The sequence below is a fragment of the Camelus bactrianus genome, chromosome 23, assembly GCF_048773025.1.
Source record: "Camelus bactrianus isolate YW-2024 breed Bactrian camel chromosome 23, ASM4877302v1, whole genome shotgun sequence".
In the NCBI taxonomy this organism is placed as follows: Eukaryota; Metazoa; Chordata; class Mammalia; order Artiodactyla; family Camelidae; genus Camelus; species Camelus bactrianus.
In genome coordinates this window covers 20,980,245-20,988,560 of record NC_133561.1, presented here as the reverse complement: position 1 = coordinate 20,988,560, position 8,316 = coordinate 20,980,245, and the positions used below count along the sequence as shown (strand labels likewise).

Here is an 8,316-nt window from a genome sequence, read left to right as displayed (position 1 = left end):
TCAGAAGAAGCTATGCACAGCCAACCCAGGCTACCATATCAGTAGGGTCAAGAAAGAGTCAGGTGGCTTGCACTTGCAAAATACCCCTAGTTCTCAAAAACTAAAACCAAAGAGCAATGATAGTCATAGGTACTGACCACTTTTGAGTAATAACTGCACGTCCCAGCTTCTGCCTGTTCCTCTAGCACAGAGAAGACGCAGGCACATTACTCTGCGTGACCGTCAAGTGAATGATTCCAGATGGTTAAGCTGGACCACTTTATCGCTCAAATCTTCTTTTATTCATCTATTTGGGAAGCAAGTTTTTACTGAGCAGCGACTCTGTGCAAGATCCCCAGGATCTCAAGGTGCTTTAAAGCATTTCCAAAGAGAAGTTGGAAATTCATGCTTCTGCCTCTATTTTTTTCCACTTTAACCATTTTTTATTGCTATCTTTTTTCTTTTATTACAGAAGTATAGTCGATTTACAATCTTGTGTCAATTTCTGGTGTACAGCATAATGTTTCAGATACACATGAACATATTTATGTTTCTCTTCATATTCTTTTCCAAAGTGTACAGTGCAGTGGCATTAAGTTAACACTGTTGTACAATTACCATGACCATCCATCTCCGGAACATTTCATCTTCCAGAAATGAAACTCTGTACCCATTAAACAATAACTCCTCACGTCCTCTGTCCCCCAGCCGCTGGAAACCATTATTTTATTTTCTGTCTTTATGAATTTGCCCATTCTGAGTACCTCATGTAAGTGGAAACATATAGTATTGTCCTTTTGTATCTGTCTTGTTTGACTTACAATTTTTTCAAGGTTCATCCATGTCGTAGCATGTATCAGAGTGTCATCCCTTTTTTAATACTTAAAACCTTTACTCGTATGATTATACCTGAAGACACTATGTCAAAATACTTTTTTTAAATTGAGTACAGTTGATTTATAATATTATATTAGTTTTAGGTGTACAACATAGTGATTCAATATTTTTATAGATTACACTCCATTTAAAGTTATTGTAAAACATTGCCTCTGCCTCTATTTTAAAGTGATCCACTTCCTATTGGATTTCTTAACAGTATGAACTGGGCAAGTCGAAAAAGAATAGTGAACGTCGCCTTTTGTGCCTTTGAAGGGAAGGATTATGATGGTTCTCATCAGGTGCGATAAAATCAGAAATGTACCCAATAACTGATAGACAAAGCGGCCTTTCCATTTCTCTGCTTATAGAAGATGGGAGATACAGCTTTATGCACCTTCTTCCTCTGCCTGTGCCACCTCCTTTCCCTCACGAGAGGGAGTGCCCTGGGCCAAGTGTCAGCTCTCTTTACATTCCACACTGTACCTTGTTTGCACTTGGAGCTAAGAAATGAGGAAACAGTCACCATGAGAGCGAACATGCTGAAATGGCGAGAGAAGGGAAGGTCACAGCTGGTGAGACTGGTAGAGGCAACATCTCTATTTTCAATAGTTGCATAAATTTCGACAAAATGGGAAGATAAGTGACTGTTGTATGTCCTATTCCCTAGAGAAGATAAAACCTACCGGAGGAGGGAGGGCAAGAAGAATGGTGAGAAGGGCGGGCAGAATTTCAAGATTGACAGCATAATGTTTTACCTTATGTTATGTTGAACAAAGGGAATGACATCTTCTGTCCCTGCTTCCTAGAAATAGCTCAGGGGGCCAGGAAGACTGCCTAGGATAAAAGGAACAGGCAACAAAGACCATATGCCTGGTACAAGCTTATCACGTGAAAGCTAAGTTTTCCTTCCCTTCCTTCCTTCCTACCTCCCTCACTCCCTCCTTCCATCTCCTTTCCCAACCTCTTTTTTTTTTTTTTTTCCAGTATTGTTAGACTGAATTTAGGAACCTGTGGATTTTAAACCTCAAGACTTTCATTGTTTCCTTCAAGTCCCATAGCTTATTATAATTTTAAAAGATCTCCCTTCCTTTCATGTATAAGTCATTTCTTTTTATTTGTCTCTGCCTGTCTTGGCATCTCTTTTTGCAGACCTCTTGGTGAAGCAATTTGAAGTTCATAGGCAGACTATCCAGGGAAAAGGAAACAAAGTTATTTTAAGAGAGTCAACAAAAATCCTCTAGTAAAATCCTTCAAAAGCGATTCCTTGCTAGATTATACTACTTCCTTCCTGGAGTCCCCCTGGGGATATAAATGACACCTATGAAATTACCATCATTTACCAAAAAAGCCTACACAAAACATCTAATTTTATGACTTGCCAGGAAGGCACAGAGCGATGCGTGCATATAGGCAGTGTGAAGTCAGCTTTAAGTGGTAGCACTTATTTTTAGAGTCAGTCATAGTGTTCCGGTCCACTTGGACAGGAAATATATATCAAAAATTCAATACTCACCGTGATAATATCATAGTAAGTAACTCATTGATCTTAGTTTGAGTGTAATAGTTTGCCAGGTCAGGATCCAGTCATGAAGACTATTATCTAACTCTGGAGCTAAGTTTGACTTGTAGAGTCTTATTGGCTTGGTGTGATATGCATGAAGGCAGTGTCGGGCTGGAGCTGGCACCTGCAGGCCTGTGAAGAGCAATTGTGCACATCTCTTTCCAAATCTATGTTCAGTGACTTCAGGCTGGTACCTGGAAATCAGCAACGGTGGGAGTATTTACACTGTGGAAATCAGCAAACACTACAGATGTGGGATCCCTCTCCCCATCATCTCTCCCCTCCAAGAGCTGGTGGTTAAATATTCACCAGACATCACTGCATATAGTAAAAGGAAGGCTCACTTTACTGCTTCATTACGATACAATAGTCCTATCTCATCAAAATATTAGTTCCTGTGTTGCATAGATGTGGCTGAAAACTAGCATGTGGTTTATCTGGCTGGAAGATTTGCTCCTGATAAAAATGAACAAGCAAGCAAGACACTCTCTGGAATATTCTATTGATAAGGATATTAAGTTAGCTATAGCATTTATCTTGCCTGTCCCTATGCAGGGGAATCAGTAAAAGAAAGGAGGAAATATGATTGCCATCACCAGTGTCACCTTTGCTTCCTGAGAGCTGATGTCAGGCGCCGCACACTGGGGTTCCATCCCTGTGTGTACACAAGATGTCTTTTCTCAGGACCTCGTGTCACTACATGGCCCATTTAGCGCCTTACTGTTTGCAATTTGGTTTTTATCGCTTCCATTTTCTTTGAAAATAAACTCAGAGATTCACAGATGTGCCACTATCCTGTTAGCATATAACACTTTAACGATCTTCAGCAATACCCGGGGCTCCAATCTTTTAAGTTTCTTATGCAAAACTCGAAGGCATTTGGAATTAATAGAGGCAAAAGGTCGGAATCTGGGGATGGAATGGCCACAACAGATAAATCAGAATTCATCAGTGCTTTAAGAATTATCTGATAAAAAAAAAAAAAAAAAAGAACTACGATTGTATTTGACTTCCAAGAATTAAACAAACTGCCCTTGGAGGTGGATGCGAGGAGGACTGAAGGCAGGTGATGGTGTGAAGACCACCAGGGACCCGTGATCAAGGTTTATTTCACCTAGAGGCCATTCTCAGGAAGGGAGACCTGATGTCGCGTGTAGGTTTGTCTGAAGTTCAACAAGCAGCTCTCCTCCCCGTGGATCCCACTGGAAACAAGTGCAAACAGTGTGTCTTCACCGACGGCTCCCAGAGCATGTCCCCAGCTCAGGCATCCTTAGTCACTGCAGTGGGTAGTTTGGGACTTGTGTTACATGCAAGAACAAAAGGATTGTTTTTCAATTTTGCAAAGCTGAGCCTTGAAATTTAAGGATGGTGAAATGGCTTTTATCTCTTCCACTCCTTTCTAGAAAACCTGCATTTCTCTTTTTTTTTTTCTAAATTTTGTCTCATTTGCCTTCTCATGTGTGATGTTTGGCACATGCCATCTTCTCTGTAGGTTCTTGTATGTATCTTGTCTGGTGTGTGTTGTGGGGCAGGGGAGAAGGTCATATTCATTTTATAGCCCCAGTACCACTAGCATAGGATTGTGTTCTGTGCTCATGAACAGTGTTAACATAAGCTTCCTGTTTACCTTTTTTTGGAGACCTTTATCCATCTATTATTAATTTAATAAATATGTGAAGCACATGGAATTAGAATGAGGTCTATGTATGCATTGAATTCGTAAAAAAAAAATTGTTCTAGGTCCTCTGGCTATTTTTAGTTTTCAAAGACAGTTTACTTATTATTTAGATTATTACAGCCATTATATGATTTATTATTGTTTTAAGCATCTAGCATTCTGCTTGGCATAGAGTTGATTCTCAACAAATACGCATGTCTTTCCCACTCCTCTAATACCCTCAGATGTTTAGTTGAGTTTGTTCTCTGATTTTAGATATCCTCTGGACCACCTTAGTTGCATGTATCTACAGACAGAAGGTGCTGAGCACACGCACAGCCTGTATCTACTGCACCACCACCTCCACCAGCCCTTGTTTATGGCCATGTGTGGCTCCAGCCTAGAGGCAGTGAGTGTGGTGTGAAGGCTAGATCATGGGTTCTGGGGTCAAGTGATCTGTTTGCTTGCTCTGTCACTAATTTGTTTTACTTTCAATAAGTTTGTTGACTCTCTCAGTCTCAGTGTCCTCATCTGTCAAATAGGACTAACTAAGAGGGATTAACATATTAAAATGTAAATATTTAATATTAAAACATGATGGATTAAAGTAGATGATGTAGGTAAAAGCCTTAGCACTTCGTTATAAATGACAGTTGTGCTTAGCATTACTTTGAGAAGGTTTCTGTTGAGAAGCCAACTCACTGAGGATGGCACATTTCCCTGTCCCCTCAGCTTGGTGCTCCAGAGGCATAAGGGATGATGTGGCTGGAGATCCATTAAAAGAATCGAAGGCTTCAAAATTTGAATTCAAAGTCTTTTTCCTCTTCGTGTTCTGTGGCCCCTCCTTGGTTCCCAGAACCCCTCTGCTTGGAATTTACTTCCTTCTCTGTCCTGTAATTCCCTTTCCTGCATCCTGCGTACACGCACCTGGGTCACCCCACCCAGTTCTCTTCTAGCCTCATAGTTCTACAAGGTTTGAAAATACTTCTGCCATCCTTCCGTGGAAAATCTATTGTCTCTACCTTTGACGATTTCCAAATGTGTATCTGCACTGTCTCAGCTAAGCTCTGGGTCAGCCTCGGGGGAGAGGTGCTTCTGGGGATGTAGGATACAGACCCCACCACAAGTGGACTTTAATGGGCAGTCACAATTCATAAGCTTTCTCCCTTGGAAATAATATCAGTGAGTAGAAGGTACAAGGAGATGGTCTTCAGAAATTTCCACATTCAAAGATGAATTTGGCAGAGGGAAAGCAGTAAATTCCCCAGCACTGAAAATATTAAGCACAGGCTGAGAGACCACTGCTGTACAGATTTAGAGATTGGAAGGAAGAGTCAAGGAGACAGCTGAACCCAAGATACCAAGATTCTATTAACATTTCATGTTATTTTGGCATTATGATTATTACAATATTTTAAAGTTCAGAAGTTTTAGACAAAAGTGGGACAGTCTGTCATACACACACAGACACACAGACAGACACACACTCTTCGTCCATACTTGGAACTCCTTTTGCAGATTAAATAAGGTTGCAATAAAAAACTCCAGTGAAGCCAAGACCTTCCAATTTTATTTTTGAGAAGAGCACTCCAGAACAATCAGGGCAAGCTCAGAGATTAGCTGTAGTTCTTCATTTAGTTAATCCTGTTTTTCTTGCAAGAAGCAGTTTTGCCACTTCCTTTGGAGACTGAGCAAGTACATTTGTTAATAAAAATAGACTTTGCACCTTCCTCTTGCAAAAGTCCACTGCTGTAAGCCAACTTGATTTGAATGACAGGAATCTGCTCAAGTTGTGAATGGACCCAATAAACTGGAACACTCTTACCTGGGAGAAAAGAGAAATCCCAACGTTGAGTGCATATTTGGAATCAGACTGGTCTCCTGAGAATAGTGTAAATGCTTTATTATTCTGTCTTCAATTTAAACATAGCTTTCATTTGACACTTGAATCTTTATTCCCAGGGCTTCTTAAGTCTTCTACAATTTTCCTGCAGAATATGACTTAGAAAGACTCATTGCATACTTGCTGGGTACAAGGCACTACGATAAGCCTTGGGGGAAAGAGAAAAATCAGAAGCAGAAAGTTGAATAAGACATGGTTCCTGCCTAAAGGGCTTTAAAATCTACTGGGAGAGGAAGTAATGGCTAATGCTGTCAGTTATTGAGATTTTTTTTATTGATTTAACATACTTTAACCAAGAAATGTAAAGAAAAGAATATTGAAGAAAAAATTTCTTAAGGAGGGAAAGGGGAAGGAATAAAATCAAAATGCTAATGATCATTGTATTAGAGCACTGAGATTCAAAGTGATTCATTTTTCTTTTGCTGTTTCCACATTTCCTTGAATAAGATTATAATTCCTTATCATGCATGAAAATACATATAAGTTTAAAAATTATTCTAGAGTATTTTCTTACTACCTAAAACATAGCTATCATGTCTTTAGTAAGAGAATTTGCCATGAGGGACAAGGAACTATAAAGTCGAAATCAAAATCAATACGAATAGAATTTACAAATATAGTGACTTCCATGTGGTTCTGTATACACACACACACACACACGTATATGGATATATAGATGCATACGAAACACATATTCATCTCACACACGTACGTGTGTGCACATACATGTATATGTACATACATATATTCATTGCCAACTCTAGAATGTTCTTGAACATTCTAGATGGATGTTTTGGGTTCTGTCCTTTGGTTCTTTTTTTATCCTAATGATTGAAAAGACAGCAAATGACCAACTCCCACCTTCTACTTTTACTAATACTAGTAACTGTGGTGGAAAGTAAAGAGCACCTGACTGGTGAAGCTTAGTTCTGAGTTCAGATCCTGACTCTACCCTGAGCTACTCCCTGTCTGTGCATGTGTGAGTGTTCGCTGGTGGAATGGAAGAGTCAGTCAGATCACTGCAGATACCCATAAAGGCCAATCTATTGCCTGGGTTAGGAATGAAAAGAAGACATTGATAAGAAGTACTTTGACCTCTCTTGACCTTAGAGGAAGTCTTTGGAAATATACACCATCCACTCTCCAAGCTCTTTGTGGATGAAGGCTCTGAGACCAACATACTCCAAGCTCCAGACTGCTTGTTCATCAAATTCTGACTGTCCGTTGCCCGTCAACCTGCTCCACCTGCTTCATAGAGGGCATTTCCATGGCACGGTTATACCAAAGATTGGGTGGTGACGATAATAGCTACTAAAAATAGCTATTTGTTAAAAGGCTGTCATGAGCAAAGTTCTTACCTCCATCCTCTTTTTTAATTCTCACGAGAGTCCTCCTAGTTAGCTGTTGTTTTCTTTATTCTGCAAATGTGGAAATGAGGTTCAGAGAACCAAGTAACTCACTCAAGGAGGGCCAGTTAATGAGTGAAAGATTGGCATATCAATTTAACATGGTGCAGCATTCCAGAAGGACCAAGGACAGACTGACCCCATGGATAAAAAATGATGCCAGAAATGGCTGGTGTTAGGGTTCAAGGAGGACTCTGCACTGGTGTGATCTGATTTTCTCCTTGCCAAATGACCTTTATTTTAAGGAAAGAGGCCATGCTTATCGTATAAACAGAAGAGGGCAGGAGATGGAGAGGCAGGGGACACCCTTGCAAGATGTGAGCTTTTGGCTAACTAGAACCAAAACTTAAATTACTGAATACAGATTTCCACATAAAGTTAGTAAGGTCCATTTTGAGAGCCACACTTGATCATATGCTTACATTTTTCTCTTTTTGCTCCAGGGACTTCAGAGTCTTCTGATTTCAGTACACCCTAATCCCTCTCTTCCATTTGCACCAGAACCTAGTGAGACTTAAGGCAGTTGTGAGTATCAAAATAGAACATTAACTGATAAAATTACTTAGAAGATTTGAAAGAGTAAAGGACAGCAGAGGAGAATGAAATGTGAGGAATTCTTTAAAAAGAGTTCAGTACCTCCGATCCTGTATCTAACATGGGTCCCTGAGGTGCTTTGTCCTGCCATCTACCCTCTCTCAGCATTAAAGGAGGCTGTTACAAGTACAGAGGCAAAGACTGCGTTAAACTCCACAGGGGAGCTCTGTGGGGAGCCCAGGGGACTCCGCAGGGAGTGCTGCCCCCACCCCCATGCTAAGGTGGCCAGTGGAGGCTGGAACTCCAGGTGATGGGCTGGACTTCTCTACCTAATTCCTTTGGTGCTTATGCCATGAGCCATAGACACCCAAAAGTGCAAGGGTCACCTACTCCAGAA

At 40.5% G+C, this 8,316-nt stretch overlaps 1 long non-coding RNA gene across 1 annotated transcript; it reads right to left on the bottom strand.

Moving 5' to 3' along the window:
* Nucleotides 1-5,624: 5,624 nt before the first annotated feature.
* LOC105083589 (uncharacterized) lies at nt 5,625-7,445 on the bottom strand. The gene is made up of 2 exons (XR_836623.3): nt 7,338-7,445; nt 5,625-5,901 (listed from the first exon to the last, which is right to left on the bottom strand). It is a non-coding gene; the product is annotated as an uncharacterized LOC105083589 (long non-coding RNA).
* Between the last annotated feature and the right edge of the window lie 871 nt (nt 7,446-8,316).